A 20,285-nucleotide genomic window follows, 5' to 3' on the forward strand; every position below is an offset into this window, starting at 1 on the left:
AGCAGAAGCAATGAAGGGGTTGGAAGGAAAGTCCCTGAGGATGTCCCTGCTCTGTTATTCTTGTTATTCTCTGACAGGTCTGGTACCATTACTCATGTTCCCCTATGTGGCCACAATCTCTTGTGGGAAAACTAGCCATGTCTTGTGCAAATGACAGGGAAAGTAGTAGGATTCTACATAGGAGCATGTGCATGAGAGGGGTGCATGCGAGGGAGAACAGCTAGATTAGGTAAATTTTAGAAGAATTATAAAACAAAGGTAGGAATTTTGAGATAATCTTTCTAAAGAATAATTTGGGTCAGATCCAAGGACTATTGGAACCTAAAAAATTACTCCCGAGAGTTGCAGGTCCTGCCTATAGAATACCTATTTCTTACTGGAAATTCTCTGTGTGATTGCTTTCCATTTATGTATTTAAAAGGATATTTATTAAAATATAATTTATTTTTCAAAGGCTTTTTGGCTCAGTCTCTTACAAATGCCCATTTATTTGAATGAGTTTATTTTTGTTAATGCCTCTGAGGACTTTCAAAATTCCAGCCATACTTAATTTCAGTCATCTGCTTCAAACTACAAAATAACTCACATAAGGCTGTCAGTACTAGACATCCAAAATCCTTCACTTCATAAAATCTACGAATGTGTAGTAAATTTGGGGGAGGGTTATTTAGTGACCACCACACAGCAACCCAGCTACAACACAGTATTTGTTGTGTGAGACCAGAAGACAGTATATAAGCAGATAATGCTGCATTTTTCTTTCTGCTTTCTCTCTTTTTTTCTCTTTTCCATTTGTAATATCAGTTAAAAAGCAATAAGTATGCTTATTACTTTTGTAAGATTGCTATGAATTATTTAGCTAAGAAATAATTGAAGAAGGCATGGTAGGGAAAATTACCCACAAAGCCAGCAAAACTGCAAGTCAACCTGCCGTCATTGGGCACACAATCATCATTAATTTTAATGAGATGCGGGAGTTTGCAGTTCAGCAGGAGGAGAAGAATGCAGGCACTTCTCAAAAACCTGCCTGGCATGGTAGGCTAGAGGAATTTTACTAGCACTCCAGATCAATAGTGGCGACAGCAATCAATATTAGTAGACCTCACAATCATCATTAATTGAAATCTCTCAACCTTCAGGTTGCATAAAAAACCAGCTGGTGCCTTAATGAAGAATGCAATACCATGCAATTCCGACCTCCTGCAACTTCCTCATGGACTATGATGGCTGAAATAGAGGCTGTACCCTCTGCTCTGAACCCCCCTCTGTACCTCCAATGCCCACAAACATGCCCCACACACATCTATGCATGCTCTTCCTATGTCAATGTTATGTAGGCAATTAAACTATACCTAGAAATTTAATATCTGAATTCAAATAAAGTGAGTCAAGAAACTTTAAAGTACAGCTTAAAGTATAGCAGAAGAAAACAAAATAAACTGCCAAAGAGCCTCATTTTAGTTAAAACTGAAAGTATGGATATTAGAAAAATTACAAAAGTAAAAAGGTAATTTTCAAATTTGAGATGGAAAAGTTGGAGCTAAAAAAGAGATTTTGAACTGGAAAAGCTCATATTAAAGCAAATTTTCTGGTTTAGGTCATATTGTCTCTCTCTTTCTCTCTCTCTCATGGAGAGTCATTTGGAAAAGATCAAGGAGGCTAAGACATAATAAGAATCATTTGCTAGTTTTCAGCCTAAATGTGAAGATGATTGAAGCCTGCAAGTGTTCTGTCCTGCCATATGTTAGTGTCCGTGTAAAAGAATCTGACGAAGATGATGAGATAACAATTTTCTGTCTGTAATGAGTAAGGGGACTGGGAAATTGCTGGGGAAATTGTGGGATTAAGGCCCATTTATGCCAGAAAATTGCGAAGAACTCTCAGAGCAAATGCAGGAAGGTAGTGGCTGAAGTATTTATTGATTCCACAAATCAGTCTTTTTAAAAAGCCTGGCAAAAAAGTGCTTCCAGTTCTTACAATGCAAATCCATACTCACAATAAATGCATTAAAAGTTAGTTATTTTCACCATAACTCTTTCATTCTTCCTATTCTCCTCATGAAGAGCATTCATGAGTAAAAGTTTTCAGGAATAGGAATAAATTCCTTTTATATTCTTGTTTACTTAACTACTTTCTGCTGTTATTTCATATAGGAGAAGAAAGTATAATGTCCCTTCCAACTTTCTACAATCTCTCGTGAATTATTATATTCGATAGTTACAATAACATATAATAGTTCTCATGGCACTTATTTGAAAGCCTGAAGACAAATATCTGATTACAGAATCTAAGATAAAAGTCCATATTCAAAGGGCTGCAGTTTTCCTTTTTTAAATTTTATATCTTGCTTCCTGTCTTCGTGTATTCAAGCCTTCCACAACTTTTCCCTTTCTATTTCAGTATTTCTTTTTTTTCTCTTTCATCCATTTTTTATGCTTCCCTTTGTCATTCTGTAAGAAGAGGTGTAACATTGGTCCTAGTTCACATCGCTTTTGATCTCTCACTTGTCTCTCCTATAGATTCTTCTGCAGTGGTTTCTCACTTTTACAAGATTAAATATGAGAAGGAGCAGACATGATTTTCTTGAAGCTAAGTTAACAGAATTGGGTTTACTCAGACTGAAAGATTGTTTTTAACTGTTCCTGTTTTTCATCTCCTCAGCACAAAAACAATCCTTCTATAACTTTTCTGTAGAGAAACCAAGAAAGCTGCTATGCCAAAAGAGCCAATACTGCAGCAGATCAGATGCTCAGTGAAGCTGATCTGTGGGAATGAAACAAAGTGACTCCAACCTAATTCCAATAACTTGAAGCTTGACCTTGTGATAAGAAAATTGATAGTTCAGCAGTTTTCTCTGATACTTTTTTATTTTAGGTTTGACCTGGCATTTCTAACATTAGAATTATTTCCAATCAATTATATTCATACAAATACATAAATATATATGATTATTTTTTCCTAAGGTTGTCAGTGAATCAGCACCGAGTAATGAAAAATTGATTTTAATGCCACATTTTACCTGAAACTCAAAAATTACCCTGGCATTTTTCAAGGATGCTAAATTATATTCTTAATGTTCTTCGAATTCCTGTATAGCAGGAAAGAACTGAAAAACTCTAAAAACAAAGGAAAATTTATATGAGACTGACTTGATTTTCCTCATTTGGAAATGTCCTGTTTGAGCAAAGAGCTTCATTAATTTAGGACAGGGCAGCCCTCTTGTCTCTGTGGACATGAAGTACCATGATCCCAGGCAGACTTTGGGGAGGAGGAACAAGCTGGCATTTGTTCAAATATGCATTAAAGAAGACACTGCCAAAAACTGGAAAATTGCAGAATCTACTCTAAGGTTAATGATAAGGAAAGGAATTAACCATTTTAATTCTTTATTATTCTGCCAAAATGATGTAATCCATATCCTTTAAATGTTTATGTTGAGAACAAATTAATGTATTTCCATTTTTGTTCCTTTTGGTTCTTCAATCTTCAGTCACAGAAATGAGGTGAGATAAAACTGTAGTGACTAATATGGTCCCAAAGAATAAAACAGGCTGTTGAACTGGTTTGGGGAATGTGGATTTCTCTTCACTGAGAAAATTTTATCCTTTTATAATTTTTCTTGAATATCTACTCTAGGCACTAGTTACTTCCATGTAGCCAAAAAAATGCAGTTTGGTTAACAGTGCTTTAATTTCTGGGAAAGAAGGTCATGGAGTAAAGGACAATATCCAGCATCACTGCAGAGTGCTGTCAGCCCTAGAGAGGGAATCAGGCTCTAGAAGGAGTCCAGGCAAAGATTATTATTGAATGTAGCTGTAGATTTTTGTCTGAAAACACTTTGTTGACATTCTTTTTTGGTGTTGTTTGCTGACTAGGTTTCAAAGAGTCTCTTAGTTTTGAATGGAAGTTTTTTATATTGAAAAACAAATAGAAAATTTGCAATTTTATATGTCCTCTGTATGTTACATATCTATGTGCTCTGCTTCAGAGGCTTGAGGATGCATTCATGACCTGCATTTTATTTTCCTGATGAGTCATGCCAGCTACAGTATCCAGTGGGGCTGAAGGATCTTGACCTCCATGAGGCACTTTTTGCCTTCTGAATCCATGAGATTACATGAAAGGTCTGCTCAAAGATCCTGACCTGCCTGGAAAACAGGTATATAAATAATCTATTTTACCTTCCTTTTAATACAGATTTTTTTTGGTTGAAAATATTTGGGTTCTGGACTAAAGTTTATGTAAGATTAAGATTTTTTTCCAGCTTTAATCAATAATTTCTGATATGCCAATTTTATCTGCGGCTACTTCTAATAAAAAGTTTGTTAAAATGGCCAAACTAAAGAAAGAGAGATAACTCAGAATAAATGAAATAGCACAAAAAAACCTGCTTAAGATGACTCTGAGCAAAAAATAATTTTTGCATCTTCTTCTATGAAAGCATTTATGACTAACATTTTTTGTCAGTGACTAGATGGAGTGCTCATTCCACGAATGTTAATGCTATTCCCTCCGTTATCTAAAGCTCTGGCAAAAATTCGGAGAGGGTGCACATATTACAATTATGATCATGATAATGTCAAAATGTCACTAGTAAAATGAGTTAACATTAGTTGACATAAACATTTTTATATTTCTGCAAAATCCCATATTACTTCACTGAGGGCAGGCTTTTTGTGTCAGACCTACTTTACATTAAGATGTGTTCAAAATTTGAAATTAGTGTCCCTAATGTTAGTCTTTTGATTTTGGATTTTTTTCCCCCCAAATGTGACTAGTTATAGTTACAGGTGACTTTTGGTTAAATTTGCTGGCAACTTTTGTCTATATTTTTTTAATTTGATTTTACTTGAAAAAAAGAATTCTTAGCCTTGCAATTTGGCTGACCAAGGCTTTCATATGGGAATTATTTAGGTTTTAAAATACAATCTTTCACTGGACTATATGTGCTGATATGTGCAACAAGCTACATACAAGGCTTATTGAATGAGTAGGTGCAAAAGCAAAATAGGACCAGAAGGAAAAAGTGAGCTAAAGCCCTCAATCTGTATAGCAAGCAGTGGTTGTTGCACAGATTTTCAGCAGAGTCAGCCAATTTGTTTTTTACTTCCTTCTCCTTCCTTCTCTTTCCTGGTAAAAAGTGCAAATTGCACTCTGGTGTCTGTTAGGGGATAATCTGCATGCACACAAGCCATTTCTTTGGAACTGTATTCCACATTATTTTACTCATGTTTTACTCATTTTGCTCACAGAGCTTTACCTTATGCTCAATACCAGTTTCCTTTTTACTACTCAGCACAAGAGTTGTAGGACTGGTAACTGCAAGCAAAACACTGAATGAGAAATATTTGTCATTTAATATTCTGCACATGCTGTAATAGGAAAAAAAGAAAAAGAAGTTACATTCACTGGAAAAAAAAACCCATACATCATTAATGAAGGCTCTGCAGGAATTTTTAAAGGGTTGCTTTGCCATTTTTCTTTTTAAAAATCCAATAACAGGATTCCAACAAGCTCACAATTATCAGGTTTTGTCAATAAGATTTCATGAAAACATGGTTTCCTCTTATGACATATTAAAAGTGTTCATCATTCAGTGTGTCTGAACTTAACTCTAAGGAGAAATCTAGTTGCATTATTTAGACACATTAATTAATTGGGATTTTCCTCCAGAAAATGTGAGGGTTGATAAAGAATGTGTCACATCAGTTATGTGCACAGTGAAAATGTTTTAGTAGCAGAAAAAAGTTTTCAGCAATCAAAGCAATAAAAGTATATAGCCAGCAGTTTTCATTGTTTTTCTTTAAAGGGTGGCAGCAAATTTAAAACTTTCAATCATAAGTATAATATAAAGGATTGTTTTGGCCCACCATACTGTCACTTTAATTTTTAAAGATGAGATTTAGAATTTTTTTTTTTTTTTAAGGGCAAGCATGATAAAAAGTTAAATAGATGTCTGTTTTGGATTCAGAAGGGTCACTGTTTTGAAAATGGAGCTGCTTCAAAATACTCAAAATTTATTTTGATTCTTTGACATTTTTACACTCAAGATAAAAGGAGATGATGATGTCAATCCCATTTGATAGGCAGCGATTCTCTACTGCATCTGACATTAATTAATTCTCTTTTTAGCAGGGTCAACAATCAGTACAAAGACTAAATAAGTCAGGAATATCTTTGTGGAAATCAATGAGTTGCACGGGGGAAAATAAGCATGACAGCAGAAAGAACCCCAATAAATGTAGTTCATTATTCATTTCACTTAATTGCTGTGGAAAATAAGTGCCTTTGAACTTTCTAAGCCATTAGCAGAAGACATTCAACTCCTGTCTTAAAGAGAAGAGTGATTAATACTTAAGTGTTTCTCTATATCCTGAAGATATATGAAATTATGGTCCCACCACTGGGAGCTTTCACCACTGGACAGCAATCAACTGTTTCAAAAGGATCAGGCGGGTACGAGGAAAAGACTTGTTTCCTGGAATTCAGAGTTAAAGTAAGGCTTTCATTTTGCAATTAGTTTTCAAGATATTAAAAGACTCTGCAAAAGAATATCTAAGCTGAAAATAAATTCAATTAGCTGTTACTGCTCCTTTCAACAGTCTTGCTACTTGTAAGGAAAGTCTTGTCCTTCTTCTTACTACCATTTACTCTGGTCCACCTTTGCCATTTGCCACAGGCTGGGGTAGACCTGACCCTCAAGCCATGCAGATCTTCTTAGACAGGCCTGGACCCTTGAAATAAGGTCTGTCCCATTCTGTAATCAACATGCAACTGCAGATGACAAGACACTACATATCATTATCCAGTGCTATTTTTAAAATCTAGGACACAACCAAGCTACTGGTGAATCTAGACTCTGAAGAAAATTTGTTTTCAAATCAATGCAAAATTAAGGCAAGTTCTTTATTATTTCATGAGGATCACAAAATTATTTTCAGTAGGAATGAACTGCCCTTTATATGAGACTGCCACCTGTATGAAGTTGAGGAGATGGTTTTAAACTATTTGATTTCTGATATCACTAGTCTAGTTTTATATCCTTTAAGTTTTCCAGATGATTTAATTGAAGGTCTTTTAAATATTTTTAAAATTAATAATGAATATGTCTTTAGGTCTATAAAGTCTGAATTTGCATCTAAACGTCTTTAAAATTTTTGGAAAATTAAAGCTATTGTTCTATTTCTGTACTATGAGTTATTCAATCCATCTAGATAAATACAAAATGATTCTTGATTATTTGTCAAATCTATAATTTGTAGACACAACACACTCATGTTAGGAAAATTAAGTAGGTCATATGTAGAAATTTTTCAGACATGAAAGGTTTCCAATGTGTTAAAAATATCACAAGTCCACTGCATTTTATCCGTGTTACTCCACAGCTTATAAGAGCAAGAATTTAATAGCCATTTATGGCAATTAAAATATTTCATGCAGCATTTGACAATCCACATTCTCCCTTGGTTTGTCAGAGGGAGAACACAAGAATGCTCAGGAACATCTACCTTTACTGCAGGACACCATTTAGAGAACTGTGATGCATGTGTACAATTAGTAATGTAATTTCTTTGTTTTATTTCCATTAGTAGAAACATTGGCATAGAACATCTAGACCAAGTGAAACTTAAATGTTGAATTACTTTTCTGAATAGAAAATATGGGAGTTAATAAGTAGCTGAAAGTAGGTGGGAAAAGATGGATTAAGCTGCCCAGCTTTCTTCTTTTCCCACTGCGTTAAGTATTGGTCTGTTTGAATAGCAGCATAACATGAAGGTATAAACCAACACTTTTTGATCACTGTTTATATTAAGAAGTTTATGTGCCTTAAACGATGAAAAAAATAATTTTCTTCAGAAAAAGAACCCCACAGAATGATAAAATCATGGCCCTGCTTAAAGAAGGGTCACCTCCAGCAGGCTGCTCAGGACCATATCTGGTTAGGTTTTAAGTATCTCCTAAGATGGAAACTCCACAGATTCTCTGGGAGATCTTTGCCAGTGTTTGTTCATGCTCACAATAAAAAAAAAAAAACCTTTTTCTTACAATTAAATGGAATTTCCTGTAGTACAGGAAATAGCTACATTTGAGATAGTCCAATAGAGTAAGGAATGTAAAAAGACTGTTGTCTAAGAGGAAGAATTTTTGGGACCAAGATATAGGCAGTTTGTAAAAGGAAAACCATAAACATATCTGTGATTCAAGACTAATATCTGTTTGTGGTTATTTAGATACTTATAAAACATCCATTTTAATATCTTTTAAGTGTATGCGTGTCTACACTATCACAAAAGTGAGCTCTGTCCTTAATTCCAATCTCTTCATCAAGCTCTCTGTGTATGTACTTCACACCTAAGCTCTCTTTCAGAGTAAAGCAGTTAGACCTTTCTGGGATGAAAGTTGGTGGCAATTCCGAGAACATTTGCTCTGTTGGGCTATAAAACACTTCTCACATAATTTCAAACATCTTAAACTGGGAAAACAAACAAAAAGCCAGACAACCATTCAACCAAAACAAACAAACCAAACCCCCACAGGTGGCCTAGCAGAAATCTGGCTCAAATAGTACACACTTTACATATAACCAGTTTGCTTTTGAAGCAGTTAGCAGTAATGTTCATGGTTATGAGTCATTCAGAATCACAGAGTTTGGGGTTCAAGGACTGGGATGAATGTCCTAAGCAGTGCGGGTGTAGCTGTAGAAATATTAGATGTTCAGAAATCTTTGAGATCAGGTATTTATCTCTTATGAAAGTAACAATTCTTTCTGTAGTCAAGGAGCTTTTCAAACTCTTGTGTTCTGTAGAGGAAGACAGACCCAAACAGGATGAAGGTAAGGTCCTTTGTGCAAACTGACACATCCTGTGGGGTGTATGACCAAAGCAGCAAAATAATATGAAAGAGAAACATTAAAGAGGAACAGTTTTGATATATAATTCAAGATAACTCTGTTCCTGTGCTTATCGCCACTCCTGCAGATTTCACAAGGATTATAAATTTTAGTTTCATGCAATGATTGTTTAAATGTCTTCTTTACCTAAGTAACATTGCCAGTGAAATATTGCTGGATTTTAAAGAATCTGAGACTCAACAATTGTTAGCTGTGGTTTCTGCTGACCAATACATGCATGGACTTTACTGTCAAAGACAGGTGGGTTTTCATTTAGGAGCCACTAGCAAGCTTGGACTGTCCTAGAATAAAGACAACTGTGAAGGTGAGACACTACGGTTTCACCACAAGATCATCAATGTTACACTATACCTCAAACTCTTGTTGTGTGATTGATTGCAAAAAAAAACCAAACCAAAACAAAAAAATACCATGTCTTTCCAGCTGTTTTACTTTAGAGCAAGGCAATATGTCACTTGCTCAAAGTGAAAAACAAACCTTTTGAGCAGTGATCTCAAGACTTATGTCTGTTGAGTTAGGGAAGTGATACACTTGCAAAGTCATAGCAGCCCATCTCAGCTGATAATACATTCTTCTCTGTTCCCTGAATTCTATTGCTTCAGAAATTTTTTTCACAGAGATGCAAAAAGTAGCATCGTCACATGAGAAGTTTTGGAATGGCCTGTTTTTCCTGAACTTGGAATCTTTCAATATCTTTCAACCTGACCTTCACTACTTGTCTGAGGTTAGGGATGGAGCTGGGGGTTTACCAAACAGTCATCAGAAGTAAGCAGCTGGAGATCTTCAAACTGCATTACTTTCCTTTCTGAAAGATTTTGAATTTAAAGTGTTTTTCTCTTTTTCTTTGCCTCTATGCAGTTAGTGGGGAATGTCAGTTGTCTCAAATTAAATGCAAGCAAACAAAGCTTTGGAAAGGAAGGTGCCAAGAGGATGGACCAGGCTCTTCTCAGTCATACCAAGCAATAGGACAAGAGGCAATGGGCAGAAACTGATGCACAGGAAGTTCCATCTGAACATGAGGAAGAATTTCTTTACTGTGCAGGTGCCTGAGCACTGGAAGAGATTGACCAGAGGGTTTGTGGAGTCTCCCTCTTCATTCAAGAACCAGCTGGATACAATCCTGTGCCATGGGCTCTAGGATGACCCTGCTTGAGCAGGGAGGTTGGACTGGATGATCTACTGTAGTCTCTTCCAGCCTGACCCGCTCTGTGATTCTGTGATTCCAGTTCCCCCAAACAAGAGCACTCCATTTTATAATCTGACCATTCCTTCTGGATTGACAGTTCTCTAAAATTATCTGCATGTTATCCTCAATGATAGAAGGTGAATGAACTGGTGAAGTGGCAGTGCAGAAAGAAATTTAGGGAAAACCTATCAATATGCACTCTCTCGACAAAAAGATAATTTTTCAATTAAAAGCAATAGAAACTCTCAAACTTCCTAAGTAATTTTGAACTAAAAGAAAAATAATTAAAAAAAAAAAAAAACCTTGAGTTTGTAGAGAAGTTGTGGCTATTGGTTAATTACATAACAAAACAGTACAATCTTCAGGATTGTCATTTCTTACTTCTAATAAAATTGTTTATTAGCAACCGCAAAATTTCTGCTTTTACTTCTGAGAAAAGTGAGTGAAAGTGATCTCTTTTTAAAAGTGAAAATTGTTTCCCTTCTATTTTAATCACAAGCTATTGTGAACAAAGTCTGTATGCTCTGGTCCCTGTCACCTATGTATCTTCTAGTACTGTGTTGAAATCACAGCAATATCTTGCTTCTAACTTCATGTTGAATCAAACAAAACAAAAATTGTCCAAAGTGAAGAACAGCACTAAGTCAAAGCCAGCCTCTCCAGGCCTGGAAACAACTAACTCTATAACACAGTGCTCTGCTTGGTGTAATCTGTGTATTGAGAGTGTTGGGGAAGGTTGAGCAGCACAGGAGCTGAGAGGTTCACTCTGCCACAAGGAAATGTATTTTCAAATGTTTGGTAGGTAGCGGGGAGAAATTCTGCTTGCCTAAAAGAACTGAAAATGTTTTGAGTTTGAAGTGCTGTTTAAGAAGTTAAATTCTCTTGAACATTTTTGAGTATTTTCTTCACTGAAGCTCAGTTCCTAAGATATGGTATACACAGTGGGATCCATAAAAGGACTAGATGCTTCTACATAGACTGGGAACAATTCTAGTCTAGCATCACATATGGCCTGATTGTCTACATGGTGCAAGAACTTCTCCAGCTTCAGTGAAATCTGTCTGTACCACTTGGATTTAAACAGAATAAGAATTTTAAAAGTGCAAATTCAAGAAAACTCAACTTTCATCTTTCCATAACTGCAAAATGAAGTATCCAGGGGAGTTTCTCATGGGAGTTTCAAAGACTCAGAACTGCACATCCATATATTTCTTCTATTTAAACCATGCCCTGAAGTCTTCACAAAAATCTGGGATCCTGTTGTGTCTGGTATTGAAGAACCTCACAGGAAGGTATAACTCATATACTGTATTGTTCTATCTGTCCAGTCTGTATTTAGCTGTTCAGCTCATCTACTAACACTTATTAAACCAATAGGTTTTTTGATTCCTACATGTCTCTAGGATTCCAAATTACAGCAGAGGCTGTGTGAAAGAAATAAATGAAGCTAAGTATCCTTTTGAGCTCATTATCAAATCTCAGTAATTCTAAAAGCTCTAAAAGCTCCCAGAACAATGATGCCAATAATAATGTTCTGTGATCCCTTTGCTGGCTCTTTGTGTCTACTTGTAAGACTGCAGAATGATGCATCATCATTTGTTATTGCTTGGATTTCAGAAGAATCCACAATGTGCTAGATAGTTCTGCTGTGCAGGTAAAAACACAGTCCTCAACCAGAAAAGATAGAAAGGACTAAAAGAAGAGAAAAAGACAAAAGAAACAGTATAAGATATTTTACTTATTCTTAGATAACTCCAATGCTACCTAAACAGTCTGTTTTTTTTCTTTCACATAGAGTCTAAGACAGTTTCACTGGGCCCTTTTTCACTTGTATCCAATCTATTTTTCCAACTTGTGCTCACTCATGGGATAAATGAGACCAATAAGCAAAATGGATTAAATATCACGGCCTGAACTCCACTGAAATCAATAAAAGACTTTCTGCTAACTCCAGTTGGCTACAGACTATGGTTTGATCAGCCAGGTGCTTCTAAGTGTCACCATTTCCTTCAAAATAATTTTAAATATAGATAAAGAAAATTATCATAATTGGCCCAGATTCTATTTCTGGGAAACCCAATCTGAACACTACAGACTGAAATACCTCCCTAAAAAGAGATTAGGTTTTTGTGCATGGGAGAGAAATGGGAGTCAGACAAGCATATAGTTCTGCTGATACTATTAAACTTTGTTCAGTAATATTAGCTATCTGTTTCTGAATTCTTCAGTCTATTAACTGCTTGTTTCCATACACTTCTAAAGCAATTTCCTGACACGTTGAATTATTAATATTATTGCTGTTATTAATTCCAAACAGTGGCAAAACAAATTGGATGTCCTGCATACAAAAAGTGAGGCTATGTTTTGACTGTCATCAGTAGAGCCTTTTGCTGTGCTTGTGATTTGAAGTGTAGTATTGATACCAGCACAAATACCAACACCAATGCTGCTGATAATTGTTGTGATGGGCAAGTGTCACATCTGGCAAGTGAGAGCAGACCTTAGCTCTGCACATAGAAGAGCACATTATTTAATGAGTTATTTCATGCACTATGTGAGGCTGTAAAATTATAACTGAACTGTATGGAGAATATGTGCATCACCTCTGTGTGCACCTCACAGAAATCCTTCAAAAGAGAGGAAGAAATTTTAAGATCCTTAGGACTAAGTGAATCTCTGAACTAATAGAACAAGTAGAAGATTGTTGTCCTCTCCCATTCCCACTGGCTATAAAACCACCAGAAACTCAAATAGAACTGGATCCTTGGCACCTTCCTTCCCTGGCTGGAAGTACTGTATCCCAGTCAGTCCATATGATAAGGTATATTTTCTCAGAAAGACCAGGTAAAACAGGCATGCCTGTCTGCAGTTCTTTGGAAATTGGAGTAATGTCTGTCAGATTTTCCTCTGAAACAAAGGTGTGGTGTGCTAGACATCAGATATCTTATTTACTTTTTTCTTTATGGAGACAGGAGATTACCAATATGCTTTTTACTTTTAAGCTTGATCATATTATTTTCTTATTTTTTGCACCACCAATGATATTTTTACTCACTCTACTTCTAGAACAAAAATTCTTGTATGACTTCACTTCAAACCATGCCCAGGATGAGTGATGGATTCTCATACTGCCAATAGCATACACAGATTAACATATCTATCAAATGTCATATTAAAATCCTACAAATGATAGTTTCTTCTACTTGTCACTCGTAAAGCCAGCAACTATGATTTTATATTTGGAAGTGTAAGAAGTATATTTCTTTCTCTCCTCCTCTCCATGCTCCTCATCTCCTTTTGCTCTGGTGGGACAGGCACAAAAGTCTGAAGGTACATACCATTCTATTTTGCACTCCCTTCTGACTCATTCTATAAAACGCATCTTGCTGCTGCACCTTGAATCTTCTGTCAGTCTCATCTGAAGATCATTCCACAGCTGGGAAACAATGGCACTTAGAAAGAAAGAGAAACTGAATGTTCTATATGTGGAATATAGGGGATAGAACAACATTAGCACACTGTCACTGTTAGTCCCCTTGCCTTCTTGAACAGATAGTGTCAATGTCTATCTGGGATGGATGACTCAAGCTCAGTGGGTGTACAGATGACAGTTCAGGCTTATGTGCACAAAATACCTTTTATTCCATGATTCAGCCCATCTCCGGTCTGCCAGTGTAGCTGTGGCTGCAGCTTCTGTCACATCCTTCCCCTTAGATGATTTCCCTTTATGATGTCATGCTGCTTCTGTTTAAAGAGACATCACAGAGATGCCTTCACTCTTTCTGAAGTCCCATCTTTGCCTATATTTGCTCTTGAAGTCCTCACAAACTGTAAAAAGGACTTCAAATTTCACAAAAACTTGTGCATGCAGTAACCCACTCTGAGGAGGCAGTGTCATCTTTATCTCGACCAGTCACAGCAGTCTCACATGGCCTCCAGGTAGTGTCTGTCACTGCAAGGCAATTGCTGACAGCCATTCAGTTAATTTATGGTCAAATGGGAGATGGCCACTGAAGACACCAGTGCTGATACATGGTAAGTCTGGTGGCCAGTCACTGATTTGTCCTTTAATGAGCCAAACCAGCTCCAGCCAGAAGGTGGACATTTGGTTTCTAATTATTCAAGGTTAACCTGCAGAGACAAATCCTTGAAACTTCTCAGTCATCATTTTTTAGGCTACTAGTGTCGTCTTTAAGAGCACTGAAGGAAATTTTGTGTTAAATATTATGGCATTAAACAGAAGTTTCTTATTTAAAGATGCTTGTGTTGTAAGCTGCAGGGAAGGGGTTTGCCAGTGGTATCTAGTGTTCCCATGACTGAACAGCAATATAACCCTGTCCCACAGACAAATATTGAATTACTCTACTACCTTTTTAATATGTGCCTTTTTAATTAAACATTAGCAGCTTTGAGACCTGACAAATTTTATCCATGGTTACTTCAACACAGGTTATATGAAGAAAGCAAACTGAAAGACAGAAATATGTTTTGCTATTTATTTTAATTCCAGAGTAATACATCTGTGCTAACCAGAGAGATACCTTCCAAGCAGATGTTCAAATCACATGGGAATTCATATGCCAAATGCAAGATTAATGGCCTGACATGCCAATGAAGTATTCTTTCACTTTCATTCTTTCATGTCAAGAACTAAAAGCACCAGTCCTTCAATGGTAAAGCTGATGCTACACCATTCCTTAGCTGCAAAGATTCACTCCTGTGGGATTTTTCAGAGATTATATCACTGATTCATCAAACAATCTGTTAAACTTTATCTTTTTCATATTATAATAAAAGGCTTAGCCCTTTTCTCCTCACATAGACAAAACTCATAATTTGCATGTCTAGGGTATATGGCACCATTGCTCTGTGGAGCATTTTCATCCTGCTTCTGATGAGGCACTAAACAGAAAACACTTCCCTTAAACAAATGAGTACTGGCTTGGTTATAAGAAGTGACATTTCAGTCTGCTCTGGATAATAGACCAAGAGTCAATTTAGTGTCAAAAAAAAAGCAAATTGCTTGCCTGTATGAAAGGTTTTTAGTTTTGTTTTCCTTCAGTGGCAGGCAAGCTGGCTGAGATTCTATCTCCACCATGAAAAAGGCCTTTATTTTGTCTTATTAAATGAAAGCTGAGCTTATCACTGACATCACAGGCTAGTCCTAATGGCTGTTACAATGGCCCTAATGGCTAGCCTGAGAGACTCCCTGGACCACATTCTCAGGCTGTATAAACTAATGAACAACTGGACCCTGTATTTTTAGCACTTCTTTTCCCCCATGTGCCATTTTCCACCCAATAGTAAGCTACAGCGTAAAGTTGTTTCCTTTATCTGAGATTTGGCCCCACAATTTTCATACAATTATTCATTTTTAAACAAATTCGTGTTTGAAATCTCCAACGTCCAGATTCAGGTCAGATTCAAGGTGTTCATGAGTCTAGCCTGATCTTCTTATCTACCTTTGCCTACATCTGTTTGTAGGGCTGTGCCTGAGCATGATTTAGGAATTTTCTCCAAAAGCTTATCATTGGTTTTGTGGAACCCAAATTGCCTTCATTTTCTTTGAATTTTATGGAAAGGAAATAAAGCATAATAAAATATTGTTCCCAAAAGAGCAGTTGTATAGTATAATCTGCATTTCTCTTCTATTTCAGGCTGCCTCATGAGGACAGTATGTTGCCAAGGTTATACAGCTATAATCATCACGTATTTATGCAAAATTAGAACTATGTGATAGTGCAATGTTAAACCTTACAAGATTGTTTTTAAAAGTAAAATACAAATGAACATAAGCCTTTTCTTGTAGTATTTCCTTTTTGTAGAAGTTCAAACAGAAGCCTTAGCCAAACATCAGCACATACCCATTTCTTTATTCCTTTACCAGTGTTGATAGACTACGACATTTAGTGTCTTTGCACATCTATTAAATATATCAATTTTTAAATTATAAAATGCTCTTTGTGAGGAACTCAAATAAGCTCTAAAAGGATCTGTATTTTACAAACACACGTGGTTAAGCACTCGAGAGTTTATAGCTGGAACCAACCACACCAAAACTACTATTTGGATGGATTAACTGGTGTGTGTATTATCTCCTAAAAAAATATCAAATTCCCTTGGTTTCCAGTCAGTGACAGAACAGAGCCCATGACTGTTATCTTACTCTCCAAAAGTCCTTCCTGTACAGGGAAGGAGGAGGACCAGACTGCCAGATTCACTGGTTCCCACCTGTGCTGGCTCCAGGGACAGGGACACACCCCTCTCTGCTCCCTAATTCGGGGTGTGGATGCAGGTCCACACTACTCTTCTGTCGATTCAATGATGCTTTCTTGTCCATGTAGGAGCATAACAACAGATAGAAATGCAAGGATACCTCCCAAATTAGACAGTTTCGTGGTGTTGCAGAACATCAGAACAGGTGTGCTGAAGGAGGTCCAGACCCATCCAGCCTGCTGTCCCACCTCTGGCAGTGACAAGGTGGGTGCCTGGGGCAGTACACGGGAAGGTGGAGACAGGCACTGATATTTCCCCAAACACACTCCACTAGCTGAGCCTCAGAGACCTCCTGTGCCAAGTTTGCTTTCTAGGTGTTTCCATTCCTAGATTGTTCATTCTCCCCTTGAATCTAAGAGAGTTTTGAGCACCAAATACATCCTGTAGCAGCAAGTTCCCCACCTTGAACACACACAGTGAAAAAAGGTACTTCTTTTTATTTGTATTCAGCTTGCATCTTACTAATTTTGGTTAGCCACTATTTTTTTACTGGGATGAAATTGTGAGCAAACCATCCTTATATACCATCTCAACAACACCCAAAATTTCTTGGGCACTTCTCCTAACCCTCTAGAATTTTACTCTTTCCACAATGTTGTCATCTAGTTTACTTTGTTCTCACCTCCATGGAAGGCTTTATACTCCTTTGGTTATCTTATTTGTTCCTCTCTAAAATTTTCTTTTTTTTTTTTTTATTTTCTGGCTCCTGTTTTCAGATGGGGAGGAACAGAACTGCCTTTGTAAGGAAAATATAAAATCTGCCATGCCTCGATGCTCCTGAGAACAGAAAGTGAGGAGTCAGCCCTTGCACAAGTCTCAACGCCTCCGTACAGGTTGTATCAGAAACTGTTATCTTATGTTCCCAAAAACAGTAGTTATGCAACAGATTTGGTTGCCTTTCAGTCAGGTGTAACATGATTCCTGAATGTATATTACTCTGCACACCCAAGAAACCAGGCTGATGATTCCACATTATAATTTTTCAAGTTGCAAAGCCAGTTTAAAAGCAGTCTTCCCCACCTGTGTTGGTACTCAGATGTGGCAATTCAACTCTCTGGATGACCATACTAAAAATGGTTGAGTGGAATGATCTAAGCTAATAGACACTCTCTCCCACCCTTCTTCAAGTATTGTTTTTCTTTGTTTATTAAACTGCATCACTCCAGCTGTCAGCAGCAATACTGATGAATCCATTAGCCTTGCCAAAGGACTGATAAGCTTTCCACACCAGAGGTGGGGTAGCAGAGAAAGGAATGGGCAGGTGAGAAGACAAAAAAGGGGGTGAAACTTCTAAAATTGACTTCTCACCAGCAAAATCTTCATGCAAAATCGTGGTCTCAGAGGTGATGGGTAGTTGCACTTATTTTCTTAATTTTGTTTTTGTCAGGGAGGAATCTACAGTTGGGGGGGCGGGGAGGGATTTGGGAGGTTTCTGGGTGAAAAGGGTTTATGTTTGTGCAGGCAGAGATGCTTTGAATTGTTTGTAGTTTTTCAGGTAAAGGCCCACTGCCCAAAGCAGCTGCCTAACAACATCAACAACACACCATGTCCCTTTATCCCCCCACCTTAAAATAAAAATAAGTGAGCAGATTGGCAGACAGAGCATGGAAAGGTGGATAATATGGGGATGTTAAGGAGCAGTGAAGTGGGAGGCTGCTCTTGTGACTGGGACAGCAATGGAGTTTTCAAAGTACTAGTCAGGAGGTTTAAAAAGACAAGACTGCAGAAAGCAAAATAGGAAAACGCAATTCCAAACTCCCAGTGACACATTTAAATAGATTCTGCCCTCTTTAAACTTTGGATTTGCTGCAGTTTACATCACTAATCCTCACATTCCTTAAATGCCAATCTGGCCTCTCAAGGGGGCACTTGGGCAGGGAGGTGGTCTGGGACTTGCCATTCCCGATAAGCAGAGAGTACTTGCACAGATATTGGATCCGTGTGCCTTTGTGGCTGTCAGACAAACAGCAGCAAGTCCTCAACCAAATCTGCTCAGCCAGGTCCTCTCCTAGGGCCAGCCTATACCTCCACTGAAACCAATTTATGCCAGGGAAGTTCTGGTCAGATAAGTTTCCAGTTTCCTCAAAAATTTGTCAATGTACAAACAATATTTTGAAGCATTTCACACTCAGAAGGTGGTTGAGTTGTTTTTTGGCATTTTTCATGAAAATTTCTGTCACTGTTTAATCTATTTTATTTTTTTTAAAATTTTCCTTTACATCACAAATCACACATGTTTCTGAATTAAAAAAAAACAAAAACACAGAAGTGCTAGCTCATGATTTATTTCAGTACAAAAGCTCTCAGTATAAGCACATACAAAATCAGTTTATCTATATGAATATTCATGTTTATGCTAGACAATATCAAAAGAAATTAAAGAAAGAAAACTTAATGATAGCCTTAACACTCCTTTAAAACCTACCAAGCTAAAATTGCAGTGAACTTTGATTTGTTAAGATATTCTAATAACCAAACATTTTCCTTGCAAGCACATGTTCTTTGAGGAAATATATCAGGTTTAAAGAGTTTATGTTAAAAAAAAGACCTCTTAAACAAAGGTTAAAAATTACACCATGAAAAATGAGATCTTTCTGGAGACCAGGTAACTAAATATCACAGGAACATGTTATCTTCATGGAGAAAATCTGAGTTTTAAGTGAAACCAGAGGGGACCGGGTCAGTCGGTGTGACCCTGCAGGCATGCTAAACAAGCCTAACTCCATTTCAGACTCCGCCAGTGACTGCTGCAGCGAGGTGCTTGAAATGGGGCTCTGTAGCTCGACAGTATTGTTTTTCCGTCTCCATTTTTCACAGGGAGCCCAGATGAAACCTCAACACAGAGAAATATAAGTATTTGCACTTAGATTTTTTTTTTTCTTCCTCTGGAATTAACTATCTGAATGTTTGGTGTTTTGATAAATCAGTGCAACCACTGTACATTAGTATCTGCTCATGCTGATTAGTTCAATTAGATCTAAAAGTCTGCATTACTTATCATATTTAGCAGATTTTAAATTATAAATTTATTCCTATACATTTTAATAACCTTTATGTTTCTCTATGTAGGTACGTTTCTCATATTTGTATTTTATTTGGTTTTCTTTTACTTTGTGGTTAGTAAGATTTATTCCTTCATTTTGAAAGGGTTTTTTCCTAAACTTTATTTTAGTTGCTTACTTGATAGTTATTTGCCTTTCTTTTTTCTGTTTTATGTCAAATCTGCCTAGAGTTTAGAGGAGGAATCTTTTAAAAACAGTGTTTGTAGCTCAAAATAAATATTTTATTTTAAACATTTATTTTATTTGTAGCCATCTGTGGGACTGAAATAACACAATAAATTGTATACAGTACCTGAATGTAATTTTCCAGAGTTCACTATTAGCTTTGCCAAGATTTTGAGGATATCACTCTTCGTATTTTTTTTTCAAATTGCTTTATGAATGTAGCAAAAGACCAAAGACACTTTTTAGCACATTGAAACGTTTTAAATTTAGATGTATGCCAACATCTATCTTTGTTGTATTTGTCTTGTGAAGAAAAGTTATGAGAAGTGTGACACAGGGAGTCAGAGCAGCCTGCTGCGTTGCACACATGGGTGCAGATGTAAAGCTGGATGCAAACTCTCATGGCCAGGCACCTACGTAGGTTCAGTGAAGACAGCTGCAATAATGTAGTCACTGTGTTTTGTTAAATACACCTCTGAAGTGTAGGAGAGAGTCCCTAACAAAATTTAGAGTTTTTGGGGCTGTAGCAACTCAAGGCAGGAATGGGATAAGACCAGCAAAAATTTGTCAAAAGGATCCTTTTACTGTGATAAGTTAATTATTTGCTTTGAGTTCTTTATATTGTTATTCCAAGTGACTGCAAGCTATTTGAAGTACATATTAAAAAAAAAAAAAATTGGATCTG

General features: G+C 36.8%; 2 long non-coding RNA genes across 2 annotated transcripts in view; one reads left to right on the forward strand and one right to left on the reverse strand.

Moving 5' to 3' along the window:
* LOC148224499 (uncharacterized) overlaps positions 1-13,806 on the reverse strand; it is a 53,902-nt gene extending 40,096 nt beyond the window's left edge. Inside the window, exons 1-2 of the long non-coding RNA XR_015802723.1 lie at positions 13,733-13,806; positions 13,436-13,549 (exon numbers count right to left, since the gene is read on the reverse strand). This is a non-coding gene — a long non-coding RNA (uncharacterized LOC148224499). The remainder of the gene's footprint in view (positions 1-13,435; positions 13,550-13,732) is intronic.
* The window catches only part of LOC148224498 (uncharacterized), a 119,149-nt gene that overhangs the window by 90,536 nt on the left and 8,328 nt on the right, over positions 1-20,285 (forward strand). The window contains exon 2 of the long non-coding RNA XR_015802724.1: positions 17,090-17,206. This is a non-coding gene — a long non-coding RNA (uncharacterized LOC148224498). The remainder of the gene's footprint in view (positions 1-17,089; positions 17,207-20,285) is intronic.

The sequence above is a fragment of the Sturnus vulgaris genome, chromosome 3 (genome assembly GCF_052056855.1).
Source record: "Sturnus vulgaris isolate bStuVul1 chromosome 3, bStuVul1.hap1, whole genome shotgun sequence".
NCBI lineage: Eukaryota > Metazoa > Chordata > Aves > Passeriformes > Sturnidae > Sturnus > Sturnus vulgaris.